Source organism: Aotus nancymaae, unplaced genomic scaffold, assembly GCF_030222135.1.
Source record: "Aotus nancymaae isolate 86718 unplaced genomic scaffold, 86718_ANA_hifiasm-v0.15.2.pri h1tg000008l, whole genome shotgun sequence".
In the NCBI taxonomy this organism is placed as follows: Eukaryota; Metazoa; Chordata; class Mammalia; order Primates; family Aotidae; genus Aotus; species Aotus nancymaae.
The window spans coordinates 37912918-37929745 of NW_026988419.1; the positions used below are offsets into that span (position 1 = coordinate 37912918).

General features: G+C 40.2%; 1 protein-coding gene across 1 annotated transcript in view; it reads right to left on the bottom strand.

Annotated features, from left to right (window-relative positions):
* SLC39A10 (solute carrier family 39 member 10) overlaps positions 1–134 on the bottom strand; it is a 167813-nt gene extending 167679 nt beyond the window's left edge. The window contains exon 1 of the mRNA XM_064373221.1: positions 44–134. The gene's annotated coding sequence lies outside the window, so the exon portion shown is untranslated. The remainder of the gene's footprint in view (positions 1–43) is intronic.
* Positions 135–16828: the final 16694 nt, after the last annotated feature.

The window sequence follows — 16828 nt, forward strand, 5'->3', positions numbered from 1 at the left end:
GCAGCTTGGAGTTTTTATTTTGAAATACTGTATTGCCACCTACCTCCAAATCTGCAGTTCCACCTCCTTCTGAAGCTGCCCTTCATTATTCTGTCCACAGCTGAACTCAGAACTGTGAGTGTTCTCCAAGCTGCAGCCCCCCATCTAATGACAGGTGATGGAGGTGGAGCACTTTAGAAACCAGCCTCAACAAATTAAAAAAAAAAAAAAGGACTTCAAAAAAGGGAACCAAGTTGATTCTTAAAACAATCCATGCCACATTAAAAATAATAACAATAAATAAACTTGAAGTTCAAAGAGTAAAACTAAAACAAGGACTAGAGGAAATCATCTCTGTTTTTCTTAGCCAATGACTATGCAGACCTGATGCTGTCTTGTTCTTATACCAAATCGTCCTTGAAAATGTCAGAGACCTCTTTCTGAATGTTCATAACATTATTCCCTAAGGGAAATAATTTTCTCCAACGTTTCTCATCTTTTGTAAACAGATGGCCCATATATATATATATATGTATATATATATATATATATATGTGTGTATTTTTTTTTTTTTTTTTTTTAAAGAGAAAAACCAACAATCTGTCAACTGTGGAATTCTTATAGCCCAGTAGTTTCTTTTTGGTTAATTTTTCACAACTAAATTAACTAGTGTTGCTGCCATAGATACATTTAAGAAAATCAGACACTTTGCTGCCTTTACACATATCTGTCTGAAACTCAGCAGGAATATTTCAGTTGCCTTAGAAAAATATACAGTTAACAAACTTTGTGAATTGAAAAGAAAAGCTTATCAAAATCTCCAGCTTCAAGTACATTTAGTTGTTTTCTTTTTATTGTTGCTTACATGCTGTGATTGGAGCACAATATGTGGAAATTGCATAACCATTATTTCCACAAATCAAAGCTTTTGAGACATGGGAAGGCCAAGTGGATCTGCTGCATGAAATGTTGATTAAAAAATTCCACTCCGCCTTTATGTCTAAAGCCTTCCCTTCTTTTAAGTATCAATGGTTTCTTCAGTCATAAGCATCACTAAGATGTGTTTCATTTGTTTAACTGCTTTTAAAATCAGAATTAGCTATAGGTCAAATAGCATTTTTTGAAAAGTGTTTTCTATGTGTCTTATATTTTTCATTAGTTCCACTTTATTTTGCTATTTTTAATATTTTGGAGGTAATCTAGGCAAAGAGCTCTTAATTCTTTTTTTTGTTTGTTTGTTTGTTTTTGAGATGGAGTCTCGCTCTGTTGTGAGACTGGAGTGCAGTGGCACAATTTCAGCTCACTGCAACCTCCGCCTTCTGGGTTCAAGCGATTCTCCTGCCTCAGCCTCCCAAGTAGCTGGGACTACAGGTGTATGCCACCACGCCCAGCTAATTTTTTTTGTGTGTGTATTTTTAGTAGAGATGGGATTTCATCATGTAGGCCAGGATGGTCTTGATCTCTTGAACTTGTGATCCATCCACCTTGGCCTCCCAAAGTGCTGAGATTACAGGCATGAGCCACCGCCTCCGGCCAAGAGCTTTTAATTCTTAATGCATTAGAACCATCAAGAAAACATTCAGTGCAGTTTCCATGTCTCAGGGGAAAGTTTTGGTATCCTCAGCTCGATCCATTCCCAGGTTTATGGGGACTAGGGAAAATCCTTTCAGTACTCATTTTACATTTTAAAATGTACCCAATCAAGTGCAGCACAGTGGTATATGCCTGTGGTCCCAGCTGCTCAGGAAGCTCAGGAGAAAGCATCACCAGAGCTCAGAAATTTCAGTCCAGCCTGGGCAACACAGCAAGATCCCACCTCTAAAAATAGAAAATAAGGAAAAGAAAACAGTACCCAGTCAGATGGCTATGTAGGTGAAAGAGAACCTGAATGAATCATATGACAGTGAAGAAAAACACTTGTTATTCCCAGCGTTCTGTGTTCCTCTTTTGCTCTAGCAGAGCTTTGGTTGTACGACTCTCAAACCCAAGCAACACTGCTTTCCCTGGAGTCACAGCTACCGCTGAGAACTCAAAAACTTCTCCCTTCTTGGTGATCACGTCTAGAGTTGGGTTAGGGGTGGGATGAAGATCTCTAACACCCTCCTGGAAATAAAGAAGTACAAATAGGTAATTTTCTTAAGAGTGAAATAAAGCTTTGTTTTGAGATGTTCTGCTGGGATAGTCTGGTAACTCTTTCAGTGTTTAAACTCATTTTGAGTCTGTAAAAGCGGCATCATCTTTAGCTTTAACACCGTTCGGCACCTGAGATATAATGAGCATAAATATCTTTTTAGGTTTCTGGATCAAAGATTGTTTCCTTCTGTAATGTTTCTCCTCAAAGAAGTGTTTCAGTGTTCTGTAAATTTCAGAGGTTATAAGGGTAAAATAGCGATTATAGCAAAAGTCTATGATCAGTGACATTGTCTAATTTTGAATCATGGTGGCAGCTTTTCTTTTATCTTTAAATTTGGTGCCATTTCTTCCTATCATTGCCACCCCTGGGATTTTTCTGGTTAGAGGTGTATATAATTGCCTTTCTGCCCACATTCCCTTCTAAAAGGATCTGTTCCCCTGCTGAACAGATGGGCCTAGTCATCCATGTTCATAGCATATGACCCTACTCCCCTACTTATGATGATTGGACCAGTGTGTGGAGACCTACTCCGAGAGCCGATCCATAGGTTAGGCCAAGCCAACTAGAAGATATTGTTTGAAAAAATTTTACTAAGACACAAAAGTCATAGATAAGTGATGAGAATTGGAGTTGTAGGGTCACAGGTATTTAGCATGAGAGTTCTATGGTAAGCTTCAGCTACATGAATGTCAAATTATGAGGGAACACAAAGTAAAGCCCTTACAGGTGGAGCCAGCCTATGAGAGCAACCTAGAATAGACACGCAGAGAGAAGCAGTAGCAAGAGCTTACATTGACATTTGTAAAATCCCTTCTCACCATACAGAGGCTTTTCTACTTTAAACAAACAGTATGTTTTTCAGCATGGCTTGGGTTGGATAGCCAATCTCCAGAGATAATCCCGTTTGTCTTAAACTAATCAGCATTATCACATCATTCTATCCATGTGACAGAGTAGGCATGCCAACCATTAATGAACAATAAACTTAAGGAGATAGTTGCTGGAGTTCTGTTTTGCTTTTTGAGACTGTTCGCTCTGTCACCCAGGCTGAAGGGCTGTGGGGGCATCATGGCTCACTGCAGTCTTGATCTCCTGGGCTCAAGAGATCTTCCCACCTTGGCATCCCAAGTGGTTGGGACCACAGGTGCAGGCCACCACATCCGGCTAATTTTTTTGATGTTTTGTAGAGATGGGGTCTCCCTATGTTGCCCAGGCTGGTCTCTAACTCTTGAGCTCCAGTGTTCTGCCCACTTCGGCCTCCCAAAGTGCTAAAAAGGCATGAGTCACCACTGCTGGCCAGTTGCTGGAGTTTTTGAAAAAGAAAATTCCTGTCTGATCCATGGGAGTTCTTCAAAGATACTCTCTGCTTTTGTAGTTAAGAACTAGGAAGCGTGTAACTCTGGTTGCTTCTGACTACCACTCGAAGAGGCAGCCTAAAATGAAAACTGCATCACAGAAGATAGAGTGCAGCAGTGGAAAGAAAGTAGGCCAGGCATGGTGGCTCACACCTGTAATCCTAGCACTTTGGGAGGCCAAAGTGGGTGGATCACGAGGTCAGGAATTCGAGACCAGCCTGGCCAACATGGTGAAACCCCAACTCTACTAAAAATGCAAAAAGTTAAATGGGCATGGTGGCGGGTGCCTGTAATCCCAGATACTTGGGAGGCTGAGGCAGGAGAATTGCTTGAGCCAGGGAAGTGGAGGTTGCAGTGAGCCGAGATCGTGCCATTGCACTCCATCCTGGGCAACAAGAGCAAAACTGTCTCAAAAAAAAAAAAAAAGAAAAAAAAAAAAGAAAAAAGAAAGTAGATTTTGATTGACATTATGGAGCTACCGGTTTTCTTAAAATCTGCCCAGTTTTTGGTTCCTCAGTCACATCGGCCAATACATTCCCTTAATTGTTTAAATTGTTTGATTGGATTTTCTTTTACTTGTAATTGAACCCTTAAATTTGAGTGAGACTATGATTTTCTAGGTCTTCGGAAACAAAAGCAGTCACTTAAATTTCACGGCTCCGTAAGTAGAACAGTCCTTAGTACCATCTTCGCTATGGTGTTTTGCCTGGCACACATTAGTTGCATCATTGAAATTTATTAAATGATCAGTTCCCTCCTTTCCAACTCTTTCAGTAATATGATCAGCATACAACCTTTGAAAGTAGTGGATTTCAGGGAGGCCTCTGACTTTCAGGTTGTGTGATGTGGTCTTGGAGAAAATTAAAGACAACTATTAATGACATCAAAGTGATTATGGAAGAATCCAATCAACTTCGTTAAGGCTGGGAAAAATATTGATAGTGCTATGCAAACAGACATCATACCACATTCCTCCTTATTGTATCTTTTGTATAGTTACCCTCATTCCTACCTTGATGAAACTTTGTCCTCTACATTTAGAATGCAGATAGATAAAAAATGATTACATTTTCCTATAGTCAAAATTAAGGCATGTGTCTGGAACTTTGGTACGTTACCTCACATAATCCTGACAATCCTGCTTGGTATGTGTCATTAGTTCTATCACACAGATGAGGAAATTGAGGAAGAGAGATTAATTAACTTGTTCAAGTTAGTAAGGAATGAGTTGAGATGGAACTGGAAATGTCTACTATTACTTTATGATAATTAGCAAGTACGATTAATTGATGACCTCTCTGGCCTTGTTAGGTCTGAAGCTCTTGCTGGAAGGATATCGTAGCCTGCATAGACTATCTCTGGTGACATCTTCCCTCCAAAGATGCTAACTGAATGACTGGTAGTGGGAGATATTTATTTTTCACTGTCCAGTGTTTTGTACGTTTTGAAGTCTGAACTATATGCTTATATTATCTAAAAAATACATATTTAGAAAAAAATTATATCATGGAAATTATATCATAGGCCTATGATAAAACAATAGGCCTATCATAGATGATTTGGAGCTCCCTTCCAGTGCTAAATTTATTTCATTGTGTGAGTCTATAAAAAGGCCTCCCAGTTTTAGAGAATACAAAGATTTCTGCACTGAATGTTCTCCCAAACCACTGAAACTGCCTAAAAGGATCTTTAAAAAGGTCATCTATATTTTTGGCAGTATGAGTGGCTTAAAAAGAAAAAGATCAGATCAATTAGATTTTGGAAATTAAGCTTCAGATTCAGATTAGGCCAAATGTCTCTAGGGCCCAATAAAACCTAAAGGGACCTGCCAGTATTTTCACTTGAAAGGACAACTTTGTTGTGATTAACACCAAACCACCAAAGGAATGGAGAGAGGAGCAGTTAAGGGTCCAACAGTTAATCACTCAAGATGTCTCCCATGGGTATGGACAAGCTGAAGGGAAGCATGCTTTGCACATTTTATTTTCTCAAGAACACAGCAGGCATTTTGTAAAATCACTAGCATAGGCCCTATAACCAAAACAAAGGAGGATAAAGAAAATTCATGTACATAGGCATTGGCAATTTGCTTTTGTTCTCTAATGACAAACCCTACGGGAGACAGGAACCCCTTGGAGTCTGACCTTCCCTCTTCCTAGTGAGGACAGCGTAGTGTGTGCATATGTGTGTTTAAAGCAACTGCTTCACATTTGTGAAATCTTTCAAGTGTCAGAGATACCAATTGCAGGTTATCATAAGGTTTTTCGTCAAACATGGCATAGTTTTTTAGTACAGCTACTTGAGTGTGCGTATTTTTGAGTAGCTTGAAACAATAAAACAATGAAAAACCTTTTAATGCACTGCAATTAGCACAAATATGAGCTATGTGGCTAAGCTCCACTGTTTTTAGCATTGAAGATAGTCCTATCTAATTTTGCTGCCATAGAAAGCAAATCAGTTCTGCTAACTGAAGCCCACGGTATTTTGAGCATTATTTTTCCGAATTCCTTGGGTCTATTTTAGCGTTTGAAATCCTAAAAAATTCTGTCCTAGGCCAGGCATGGTGGCTCACGCCCATAATCCAAGCACTTTGGAGGCCAAGGCAGGTGGATCACCTGAGGTCAGGAGTTCAGGACCAGCCTGACCAACATGGTGAAACCCCATCTTTAAAAAAAAAAATTCTGTCCCAGCATTCCTTCTGGAAAAAAGTCCATATACTGTCTTTTGATATCTGCTGCTAGTTCACAAGTCACTCTTGACTGAAGTTATAAAGCAAGAGAGGGGATTTCATTTATGGGCTTCTGTATTATTATTTTTTTTCTATTTGTTTTACTGCATTTTCCCCTCCAAGGCCACAGGATTCTGCTGCAAATTCTAACAGGAGGAGGCAATGACAGCCTTTACTAAAACCTCAGAACTACAGGATAGGATCCCTGAGTAGGCTTTCTGTGTGAAAGGCATTTCTGCCTTTTTGTGTATCTTCAGAATTTTAACTTTCATGAGAGAGGAATAGAATTGCAACGGCGGAGCAATCCATTGTGTACTTGCAGCTGGCAATTCAATAAACCTGAAGGAAATTCGACAGAGTCCTGTCAGTGTCTCTCTTTGCCCACTGGGGCTTCTATAGGAAACCTTCTCTGTGTCAGGCCAGGAATTCCATGTAACCAGACCTTGATTTCCCAATGGTGGTCCGTGTCACTTGGTGTCACTGTCAGACAGTTCTGCCAACGTTGTTATTAGGCCTCACATGGCAATATAAACTGGCCGATATAACAGGTTTTCCCCTACATCTTGTCTATCAAACCTAGCAAAACTTTCAGTTCATCCCCTTCTATTCCAATCTGATCAAAGCTTGAAAGTGTCTCCTGAAATTTTATAGGTTTAGTTGTCTCATTTAAATTACCCCCATGAAAATCTCCTGGATCTTAAGATTAATGTAAATTTTAATCTATAATGTGATTTCTTCCTTACCTGTGGCCTGATTTTTATTCCCTTTGTAACTGTTTAATGGAAGAAGGTAAAATCCTTTGAGAAAAGTAGTTCACAACCTTCCCTGTCGCATCTGGAGACCTCTGCTCCATTTTGCTTGTTATAGTTTTATAAAAGCATCGAGACTTTCCTTAATGAAGAGAACTCAGAGAGCTTCTGTCACGAACTTTGCTGAGCTCAAATCAGAAGGCCAGAACATATAAAACCGATTAATTCATGAAGACCCTTAAGGGAAATTCTTAATAGTCTGTGGCTCAAGCTCTACGTTATTTTGAAATACAGATGAAAATGCCATCCTTAAAGAGATGCTTTATGATTAATGAGATAATGTGTATAATATGTTTTGAGTTCCTAGAGCAATCGTCCAATATAAGGAAGATATTATTATTTATTATTACCATCCAGATGCTGGGACTATATATTTCCCAAGGACAAAATAAAATATAGGACAGATGCAAAAATTCCAGATTATCAGCAAGCTCTAGGGAAGCTAGCATATGGTATGATATCCTTTGATAAATATGCTAAGTATGTATTCACATGATAAACTGACTAGTGAAATTAGAGAGATGCCTTTGAGAGTTATCACCAGAATTCAGCAAGTCCTTTGGTGCACTGACAAATGGAGGCGACTTCTACACGCGGTAGATGGTTCTTGCCAGTATATGGAACATGCCCCTTTTCTTACTGTAGCTGGAAGCAATGATTAAGAAAAGAACCAATGAATAAAAGATGGGCTCTTTTATTCACTGTTAGTGAGAGTAAAACTTGGCAACCATTTAAGAAGGCAATTTAACAATATCTATTAAAATTGCAAACCATATGCCCTTTGACCCAACAATTCCATAACTAGTACTTTACCTTATGGATATACTTACATTGCAGCATTGTTTGTAATAGCAAAAATTAGAAACCACCTAAATATTTGTTAATAAGAGAATGATTACATAACTTAGAAACACATTCAATTCTATTTTATGCAATAAAAAAAGATTGAGGAAAGTTTGTATTTGCAGATATAAAAAGATCCCCAAAATATGTTTTTCTGGTTTTTTTTTTTTTTTTTTTTTTGAGATGGAGTCTGGCTCTGTGGCTCAGACTGGAGTGCACTGGCATGACCCTGGCTAACTGCAACCTTGGCCTCCCGGGTTCAAGCAATTCTCCTGTCTCAGCCTCCTGAGTAGTTAGGATTACAGGTGTGTGCCACTACACCTGGTTAATTTTTGTATTTTTAGTATAGATAGGGTTTCCCCATGTTGGCCAGGCTGGTCTCGAACTCCTGACCTCAAGTGATCTGCCTGCCTTGGCCTCCCAAAGTACTGGGATTACAGGCTTGAGCCACCACGCCCAGTCCCCAAGATATGTTTTTCAACAAGATGTAAAGCTATGTGTGTGGTATGAGTGCACTTGTGTGAATGAAACAAAGGAAACGTGTGAACTGGTATGTATGCAAAATATTTATATATGTATATTTACAAAACACCTATTAACTGTGGTTAATTCTGAGGAGAGAGTGTTATGAAAAGTAAAAAGGAAAACCATTTTTCTTTTATTGTGTACCTTTAAACACCACATATATAACTTCAATTTTATAAACTAACTTTTTTCTTTTTTTTGTTTTTCTTCATAATGGTAATCAAATAATTTTTTTTTTTTAAAGAAAGAAGGAATCCTCTTTTTTTTCTATTGCAGCTTAGAAGGCATTTTGAAAAGCTGTTGCTATTTGGCAGCTCACACTGTGGCCATTATTTCCTTGACAGAAGCATCTTTGGACACCCATGGGGTTCTAGAAATCTCATTGTTATCCCAGAGTGACTAGATCAGAACCACTTGGTTTGCATCTAAAACACCTGCGAGGTAAAACCTCTCGTATTCCCTAAGCCAATGTGAGAGTGGAAGATAAAATGGCATTTATTTTCCAATCTCATCACCAGTAATTTTGTTTAAAAAATCTGTTTGCCTTAAATTCACCTAAAAAAATACTTGTGACTATACAATTGAGGTCACAAATCTTCATTTCCAATTGTTATAAATTTATTAAAGACTATAAATGTTGTCTTGCTCATAAAACACCTGTTATTTCCAAATTAATGATTTTCACGTGAGCACATACATTTAAAGTAATACTCTTCCAACAAAAATATGAAAACCTGGCTGGGCACAGTGGCTCATGCTTGTAGACCCAGCACTTTGGGAGGCTGAGGCAGGTGGATCACCTGAGGTCAGGAGTTTGAGACCACGCTGGCCAACATGGTAAAACCCTATCTCTGCTAAAACTACAAAAAATTAGCTGGGTGTGGTGGCGGGCACCTGTAGTCTCAGCTACTCAGGAGGCTGAGGCAGGAGAATCTCTTGAACTAGAGAGGCAGAGGTTGCAGTGAGCTGAGATCATGCCATTGCACTCCAGCCTGGGCATCAAGAGCGAAATTCTGTCTCAAAAAAAAGAAAACCCAACAGGCATTATTTCCTGTGATAGCCTTTCTTATTTGAAAGTCAGCATGAAATACATATTTGTGAAAAAGCACTATACAAATGGATGAAATGTACAATTATGGGGGACTCTTACACCTAAATTTGTTACAATAAATGCATCATACAAAAACATTTCCTGGTTTCTCATTTTAAAGGAATTTAAAACTAGTTGCTAGAGAGACTCACAGTACAGTCATGTTGAACATACACTATGCAAGCATGTAATTATGAATCATAGTTAGAAAGTAAGTCATTTACGAGAATAGTAAGCTGATTTTTATCATTAACTGAGTCTTCATTTTGGGTTCTTACACAAACAACATCCAAGTGTTAGGGAGGAGAAATAACCCTCAAACTATTTCCCTCCTGACATATGCTCAAATTGAAACAACATCTTTTGCTAAGGCTGAACCCGGTACCCCCGCATGTGTCATTTAAACCCTCTCAGTGAAGTTTTTAAATAGCTGTGCAAAACCACTGCGATGTAATTGAAGGGGCAAAATCTGCACATCTGCACCTTGACCTCCCTGGGCTGGCCTTGAGACCACCTGATATAATTGATGTGTGAAATCATTATCCTGCTTTAGTATGTAAGGCCTCGTGACATTTGCCACCAAGGATCAGAATTACTTTAGTTTTTGGTTGGGCACAGTGGCTCACACCAGCAATCCCAGCACTTTGGGAGACCGAGGCTGGCAGATCGCTTGAAGTCAGGAGTTCCAGACCAGCCTGGCCACCATGGTGAAACCCGGTCTCTACCAAAAATACAAAAATTAGCCAGGCGTGGTGGCTGGCGCCTGTAATCCCAGCTACTTGGGTGGCTGAGGCAGGAGAACCGCTTGAACCCAGGAGGCGGAGGTTGCAGTGAGCTGAGATCACGCCACTGCACTAAAGCCTGGGTGACAAAGTGAGATTTGGTCTCAAAAAAAAAAAAGAGAATTACTTTATCTTTTGTACCTTTTTTTAAAAAATTAATTAATTAATTAATAGAGACAGAATCTATGTGTTGCCCAGGCTGGTCTGGAACTCCTGGGCTCAAGCAATCCTCCCGCTTCGGCTCCCAAAGTGCTGGAATTATAGGTGTGAGCCACCATGCCCAGCCTATTTTTTAATGCTTTTTAAAAAACATATAATGACCAGCATGATTTTCTTCATGTTGCTGACAGAGGAGAGTAAAGTAAGTTGACCCTTCAGCAACACGGGTTTGAACTTCGCGGGCTCACTTACACGTGGATTCTTTTGAACCAATGGAAAGCAGCATTGGTGGGATAGGAACCCTCTGTGTGTGGAGGACCAACTTTTCACATTCGCAGCTTGGGCAGGGTCAACTGCTGGACTTGAGTATGCGCGGATTTGGTTATGCGTGGGGTGGGGGAGGTGGGGGGTGGGGATGGAGGCGAGGGGGGTACGTGGGGGGTGGAGGTGGAGGCGAGGGGAGGAGGTGGGGGTGGGGGTGGGTGCGAGGGGGGAAGGTGGGGTGTCCTGGAACTCATCCTTCTTCTCCACCTCCCCCAAGGCCACGCACACCCAAGTACTGTGTTGTAATTCTATGAAGCTGAAGAGCAGGAGTTCTGAACCCAGGAGTGTGTTAGAGCTAATTCTTGGACCACATTCTAGACCTACGGAGTCAGAAATGGTGTGGGGCTCAGCAATCTATTTTAACAATCCTTAAAGCTTGAGAAACACTTCTGTTTAGGAATACCTTCAGTGTGGGACTAAGTGCCGTGAAATAGCTTGCTTCTGTGTTATCTCTGATCTTCTAATGAGAGTATGTTTACACAATACATTTACATACTTCTGAGTGATTATTTTGAAAAGTCAGCTTCCTAGGCTGCTTGCGTCAGAATCACATGGAAGACGTGTTAGGATACAGATTCCTGGATCTCTCTGAAGGCAGGGCCTGAAAATCAGCATTTTAAACACATATCCTAACACATTTTCACATACACTAACGTTCCCACTCTAGCTCTGTAGAGCAATTGAGACAGGTTCTTATTCTCCCTTCTTATATTTTCGTTTTGGCATAATCTTATTGCCTCTGCTGTTTCTCTGCCATCGTCACTGTTATCCTTGGGAAAGAGCAGGCAATGTTGACTGATAGGTGGAACTGGGGAAGGTGATAAAAATAATACAATTTTTGCTAATTTGTTTTATCTACTTAAAATGCTCTCTCCAGACCAATTTGCATGAAAACCAGAAAGCTGACTAAATTGGAAGAAAATGCTAAATCTTCATGTTGCACCTTCATGTTAAGAAAAATTCTATTAGGTACACACACAAGGGGGTAAAAACAGCAGGAGGCTAATGAGGAGGTTGTCCAGTGGCCTCCCACACATGTCCTGCTTCTGCTTTTGTGCTGCACTCTTGGAGAGCTCCTACTGACCCAAATCCGGTGGACTCTTCATTCGTCTTTATTTTTTATTTTATTTTATTTTTGAGACAGGGTCTCACTCTGTCACCCAGGCTGGAGTGCTGTGGTGTGATTTCTGCTCACTGCAACCTCTACCTCCAGGGTTCAAGTGATTCTCCTGCCTCAGCCTCCCAAATAGCTGGGATTACAGGCACCCGCCACCACGCCCAGCTAATTTTTGTATTTTTAGTAGAGACGGGGGTTCACCATGTTGGCTAGATGGGCTCGAACTCTTGACATCAAGTGATCTGCCTGCCTTGGCCTCTCAAAGTGCTGGGATTACAGGCGTGAGCCACTGCACCCAGCAAGATCCAACTTTTTTTTTTGAGACGGACTCACTGTGTCACCCAGGCTGGAGTGCAGTGGCAAGATCTCAGCTCACTGCAACCTCTGTCTCCTGGGTTCAAGCAATTCTCCAGCCTCAGCCTCCGGAATAACTGAGACTACAGGCATGCACCACCAGGCCCAGCTAATTTTTTTTTGTATTTTTAGTAGAGACAGGGTTTCACCACATTGTCCAGGCTGGTCTCGAACTCCTAACTTCAAGTAATCATGAACCTTGGCCTCCCAAAGTGCTGGGATTACAGGCGTGAGCCATCCTGCCCGGCCCCAACTTTTGAACCAACACTTCATCTTGAGATTCCTAAATTTCCTTGCTGGTCTTCATGTCTTTTCTGCTTTAGCAACTTTCCAGGCTTTCTTGTCGCCTACTTCTCTTTGTCCACTGCTTGTATTCTGCTTTTTGTTGGGCTTTTTTCCTTGGCTTTCTTTCCAACCAATCTTTCTCTGGCTCTGCCTCTCTCTTTTCCCATTTCCCCTTTTTCCCTGTTTTCAGATTATTGAATATTTACTATGGGTCAAGCACACTTCTAAGTACATTACATAAAATAAATAACTCAGTTAATTTTCACAACCTCATATTTGCGGGAACTGAAACAGAGAAGTTAATTTGCCTAAGGTCACATGGCTAGCTAGTAGTGGAGTTATGATTCAGACCCTAGCCTTTTGGCTCCAGAGCCCATGCTCTTAATCACTCATTACATATCTTCTTCTGCAATCCATTTTTTAAGCTTCAGCTTCGAACTACAAGCTCATTTCTCATTTATTTGCTATCTCTAATTCCCATCATGCCTGTTATCTGAGTTTGTTTTGTCATCCCCGATGCTCACTGGACAATTTTACTAGTATTTCCCCCCAGGGTATTAAACTATTCATATTTCCACAACTGAACTCACTGTCTTTCTTGCCTTTAGCCTTCATCTTAGCTTATAGAGTCTCGAGTCTCCTTGTCACCAATACAAGAAAACCAGGAGCCATCCTACAGTTCTTTTTTCCAGTGTATTCTACCTCCTGATCATTTTTGTTTCATTTCTGTTCCTTCCTCTTCTTCCCTTCTGCCACCGAAACTATACTTTGGGATTATAGTAAATATTTTTCTCATTCTTTTGAGCAAAGGATTAGTTTTTACCTTATGATATTGTGAGTCTTAACTGATGAGCTTCTCTTCTTTGAATTACCTACTCAGATGCATGGAGTCACATGTGAAAAAATCTATAGAAACCTGGCTGGGTGCAGTGGCTCACACCTGTAATCCTAACACTTTGGGAAGCTGAGGTGGGCAGATCACTTGAGCTCAGGAGTTTTAAGACCAGCCTGGGCAACATGGTGGCAGGAATGCTTGAGCCTGGGAGGTCAAGGTTGCAGTGAGCTGAGATGATGCCATTGTACTTCCACCTGGGGAACAGAGCCAGACCCTATCTCAAAAAAAAAAAAAAAAAGTATACAATGATTATCTGAACAAAGTTCTCTCTTGCTATCATAGTATTCCTTTAGGCTCATTTTTTAAAAACTTATTTTCAATTCTATTTTATGTTACTCTACCCACAATAAACTACTTGCACTTCCCTCAAATTTGCCAGTGTGTGTGTGTTTGTGTGTGTACATACCTGGACCATTGCCTATGCTGAAATGCCCTTTCTCACCTTGCCTATTTGACAAACAGCTACATTTTCCAAATCTCAATTCAAGATCATTTTATTCTTAAAATTAATATTATTATTATTATTATTATTATTATTTTGAGACGGAGTCTCGCTCAATAGCCCAGGCTGGAGTGCAATGGCTGCGCTCTCGACTCACTGGAACCTCCACCTCCCAGGTTCAAGTGATTCTCCTGCCTCAGTCTCCTGGGTAGGTGAGATTACAGGTGCACGCCACCATGCCCAGCTAATTTTTATATTTTTAGTAGAGACAGGGTTTCACCATCTTGGTCAGGCTGGTCTTGAACTCCTGACCTCGTGATCCACCTGCCTTGGCTTCCCAAAGTGCTTGGATTACAGGTGTGAACCACTGCACCCAGCCCCTGTTTTTGAAATTATTAATAACACCTAACTTATGCCACTTTAATATGCCACATATGCTTTTTAAATTTTAACACCTATTGCCCTGATTTGCTTAAATATTTTTGTCCCTTCTGAAGTGTAATTTCTGTGAGATCAGAAACTATCTAATCTTTCCATTTTCATTGACCTAATAAAGCTGCATCTTTAGAAGTGGCCCATGGAGTGATTCTACAAATAATAGCAGTCATCCTTATGGAGCAGGTACCAGGTGACAATAAACAGGCCGAAGTTCAATGACATTGAAGCAAAGCTCACATATACCACTTCTTTATTTTGGGGATTTTTATAGTTTTGAGATACTTTTGAATCTTTCTTAAGCACCGTTTCTCCGCAATAGTAACAAAAAAAAAAAAAACCTCTCAAAAACAAGTATGTGTTATGTGCTGGTTCCAAGAAGGAGGGAAGTTGGGGCAAACCACATCCTGCTTTCAAAGGAACCGACAGAGACCAGGAGTAAAGCATGAGCTGAGGCTGATGAAATGCCCCTGTCCTGTGACAACTCACTGGCTGTCAGCTACTCATGAATGTGGCAAGTGCTCTGTATTTTTACATAGGCAAGTCAGGCATTTCTAGGCTCATTTGTGGGACAAAGACACAATAGAGCAGGAAATTGCTTTGATGCTCCCAGTTTTAGTTTTCTAGGGCTGCTGTAACAAGGCACCTATTGGTGAATTACCTACGCTGATGCATGGAGTCACATGTGAAAGCTATCTATTAAAAAAACCTATAGAAACCTGGCCTGGTGCTCTTAAACTGGGTGGCTTAAACATCAGTATTTGTTTCGTGGTTGTGGATGCTGGGAGTCTGAAATCAGTGTTGATAGGGTTGGTTCCTTCGGGAGGCCTAAGAGAGAAACTGACCTGGGCCTATCTCTTAGCTTCTTGTGCTTGCTGACACTTTTGGCATTCCTTGGCTTGCAGCTGCACCCCTCCAATCTGTTTCTATCATCAAATGACCCTGTCTCTGTGTAGCTCTAAATTTTCACTTTTTAAAACTTTCAATTTTAGATTTGAGGGGTACATGGGAAGGTTCGTTACACAGGTAAACAAATGACATGAAGGTTTGTTGTACATATTATTTTATCATCTGGGTGTTAGGCCAAGAACCCAATACCTGCTCCTTTCCCTCCTGCTGCCCTCCTCACTCAGGTAGGCCCTAGTGTCTTTTGTTTCCTTCTTTGAGTTCATAGTTCCTATCATTTAGCTCTTACTTACAAGTTAGAACATACAGTATTTGGTTTTCTGTTCCTGCATTAGTTTACTAAGGATAATAGCCTCCAGCTCCACCTGTGTTCCTGCAAACAAGATCTTGTTCTTTTTTTATAGCTGCATAGTATTCCCTGGTATATATGTACCACATTTTCTTTATCCATTCTGTCATTGATGGGCATTTAGGTTGATTCTATGTCTTTGCTATTGTGAATAGTGCTGCAAATTTTCAAGCATGTATCTTTATGACGGAATGATTTATATTCTCCTGAGTATATATGGGATTGCTGGATCGAACAGTGGATCTGCTTTTAGCTTTTTGAGGAATTGCTATACTGCTTTCCACAATGGTTGAACTAATTTACACTCCAAACAATAGTGCACACTGATTGTCAGAACATACCTCTTTCCATAAATATACCCTAATGCAGTCTAATGTCACCTTGAGTATATCACCAAGGCCCTGTTTCCAAATAAGATCTCATTTGTAGGTTTTAGGGGTTCAGACTTGAGCGAATCTTTTTAGGGACACTGTTCAACCCAAAACACTCCGCCCTGCCTTAAATTTCCTTGGACCATAAGGTCAGTATATAGGCTTTTCCACTGCTTTGTTGGGGGTGGTGGTGAGAGTGGTGAAAAGGTGATCATGACCTGAGAATCTTGGGGTTCTGGGTTATGAGTCATCCTGCCATCTACCTGCTTTCAGACGGATGAGTCTAAGAAGCATTATTTATTTATTTTTATTGTTTATGGTTTCTGAAAATATATTTGAAGTAAATACATATTTTGAATGTAATAATTTAAATTATTCTAAAACATATGTTTGCTACATAAAGCATCAAAATCAAAAGTTTATATCCTTTTTAGTTTAGTTTTTTTTTTTTTTTTTTTGTGATGGGATCTTGCTATGTGTTGCCCAGGCTGGTCTCAACTTCCTGAACTCAAGTGATCCTCCTGCCTCAGTCTCTTAAGTAGCTGAGATTACAGGTGTGAGCCTCCTTGCCTGGTTCCTTTTTAGATTTTTAAAGAATTTATTTATTTAGTAGAGATGGGCTTTTACTATGTTGGCCAGGCTGGTCTTGAACTCCTGACCTCAAGTGATCCACCCGCCTCGGTCTCCTAAAGTGCTGGAATTATAGTTGTGAGCCACTGTGCCCAGCCTGATTTTTAAAGAGTTTAAATGATCTCTCAAGTCATTTAATCACTAGAAAATTAAATCAATGTGCCAAAAATCATATTTCAAGAAATAATAAAAATAAAGGAGAAAATGCAATAGATAAACTGAAGAATTAGAAAATAATAGAGCTAGAGGGCTCTTAAAGATTTTTTTAGTTTAGGTCAATCAATCCTGCCTTCCCCGGTGGGTAAATCAAAACCCA